The following is a 2903-nucleotide window of genomic DNA, read 5'->3' on the forward strand; positions in this document are numbered from 1 at the left end:
TGGTGCTTATATTATTATTAATTTACCTCATATATTTTATATGTTTTTCAAGGGCGGACAAGTTCAGCAAGCAGAAAAGAGATGTGGGACACAATAGTCATTGGTGTCAATGCGTGTGGGAATCATGTGAGGGACAAGCGGAGTTGTCACAAGAGATTTGATGATATTAGGTCCAAATTGAAAAAGAAAATACAACACCAACGCGTGCATGCTACTGGCACTGGAGATGGGCCCACACCACAACGTCTCATATTAAGTCCATTGGAGGAGCTGCTTCGGGCAAAATTACTTCCCGTCGTCGTGGAAGGCTTACCTGGTGACCGTGATATAGGAATTTACCCCTCACAATTTCCACCAGGTGAGAAATATTACTGTACTAGGCGTGTCGTTGCTTACAGTTATTTTGCATAGTTACACTGCTTTTTATACTGTCTTCACAATATAAGCATACCTGCATCTATATATGTATATGTCTGATTCTGTATATATATATATCTCAAAATAGACATATATGTTGTAGTCCTACTAAAAGCAGTAACTAATATAGCACGTGCCATTGCGTGCTCATTTACATGTGAATTCCCAAAATGCATTGCTGCAGTGGAAGCAATTGATGGTGGGCGAAGATGGGGAACAACAGGGTAGTACACATGTGTAACACATGTTAATCAGAAATTATTACTAGCTACAGGTACAGAACAGAAATATGTAGAATATTATTGTGTATTTTATTTATTTTACTCCGACAAACATGACATTACTGCCTATTTTAAGCATGCATCAAATAAATTGCATGCAACGGCCTACAAACATCACTTGCACTAACACATCTATAGTTGGTTATGAAAAGGTCCATTTTTGCTTTATGTCATATGCAGACAGCATAATGAGGCACACGTATCATATGTTATGTCATTGTTTTCATAACTTAAACACTGCAGACGACTACTTAGCTCATCTACCATTGTGTTAACGCAGCTGCAATTAATATCTCATCACAGCATACACTTCAACAGAGGGGGTGGGGTTCAGCACACACACTAATTACAGCCTCATTTCAGGGTCAACTTAGTTCACACCATTTTCACCTGTTTCAAGTAATTGAAAGGTGTGGCTGATTAGGCTTTTTGGGGAAGGGAATACCGTTCTTACAACCTGACTAGCACAACTGAAGTTAATCACACTCATTTGAAAGCTTAACTCTAGCTACTAAATGCCCCAACAACTCATTACTTATCAAAGCGTACGTCACACATTAGTTCACTCATATCTATAGTTGAACTACTATCAACGACACATTATCACACACTGCATGTGTTGTCTTGTTGAGTCACAGCCACATTCAGGTGTGCCACATCTTCTATTAATGTACCACACATATCCTGTACCAAAAACAACACTTTTTGCAATATGACCACCTTCATGATAACCATTGTGAATGGTCATCTCATGATAGTTATGTACATTATGATACTGATATCACTACACAACATATGATTTTTATGTTCAAATTTAATCTATTTATCCTCACGCATTACTGCAGGAACATAGTATGTTTTATGTTAGGGAACTCAAAAGTTCTAAGTACACAGGCATGTACATTGTTATTACAACTATTTATGTTCACTTTCACACACACATTTTGGGTTAAGGAAATGATGCTGTTAGGTACTCATAAATACAGAAAATACAATAACTGTTTGTTCAATATTTACACATGTAAATGTAAAACTTATGTTATTGTTATATATAGTTGCCCCTGAAGGACATGTGTCACCTGAGACTGAACAAGTGTCTTCACCTGGGTCAGCCAGCTCAACACACCTAGAAGGTGAGTGTATCAGTTGGTGGCCATATAATATGTGCTCTTCTATATGTTATGTTGTCATGTTCATTATTTGTTTTGCACATCTTCTTTAAATAGGATTACTTAGTGTCAGTGAAAATGAAGTGTAAGCCAACTTGTATTGTGTTAGTGATGTTAACTATCATGTAGGAGTTGTGAGTTTACAGCAAGTTTTCATTCACTCATATTTCATACTGAGTCCAAACATTATTCTTAAGTCAAGGTAGTTTTTAATGTGAGGTTATAAAACGTATGGAAACATGTTAGTTGTTACTTATGACACAGTACAATTACATAGTAACACAGCAGAGATTAACATGCCATTTAATAATGTGTACATTTATTTGTAGAACATGATGAAGAGGATTATGATGATGATGATGATGATGATGATGCCGCCGCCGCCGCCATAGACACACAAATACAAGCAAGTGACCATGAAGAGGTTCCAATTGAAACTGTTTTACAGGAAGGCTTAAAATCCAGAGATTTGCAGCGGAGCACAGCTGAAGAATGGGGCCAGCACCAGCAGTTGGAGGGTTAAAAATATATTTATTTAAAGCATAGTTTGACACGGAGGGGAGACAAAACAAACTCTGACGCGTTTCAGGCTATGCAGCCCTTTGTCAAAGAGTACGATCGCGTCTCCATGACTATACTCCTGCAAATGCACTGGGTCCAATACTACCACTATTGCAACAATAATCTCCATACCCTGATTATCAACTTATACCACATTGCTGTATCTCATTCGCTGGAGCGCCGCTTTTTGGGATTTATCCCACCTTTCTACTGAAACTGTTTTACCGCCAAAACGTCCAGCAAATACCACATATGATGCAATTGTAGCTTCTGAGGGAAAAATTGTGGAAGCAGAAAATCGTCGCCATTCTGACCTGATGACAGTGCTGGAAAGGATGATTGCACTGCAGGAAGAAACAGTTTCACAATTGGCACATCTCCACAGAGTCTTCATTGAAGTGCCTAAACAGTTGCAAAAAATCAACACCTCATTCGAAGCATTAGTTGTTCAGCAAACACAAGCTAATTACTGGAG

At 38.2% G+C, this 2903-nt stretch overlaps 1 long non-coding RNA gene across 1 annotated transcript; it reads left to right on the top strand.

The window, feature by feature from the left end:
- The first annotated feature begins 267 nt into the window (after positions 1 to 267).
- Positions 268 to 2308, top strand: LOC142491971 (uncharacterized). The gene is made up of 3 exons (XR_012800622.1): positions 268 to 358; positions 1754 to 1831; positions 2197 to 2308. It is a non-coding gene; the product is annotated as an uncharacterized LOC142491971 (long non-coding RNA).
- Positions 2309 to 2903: the final 595 nt, after the last annotated feature.

Source organism: Ascaphus truei, chromosome 4, assembly GCF_040206685.1.
Source record: "Ascaphus truei isolate aAscTru1 chromosome 4, aAscTru1.hap1, whole genome shotgun sequence".
Taxonomy (NCBI): Eukaryota; Metazoa; Chordata; class Amphibia; order Anura; family Ascaphidae; genus Ascaphus; species Ascaphus truei.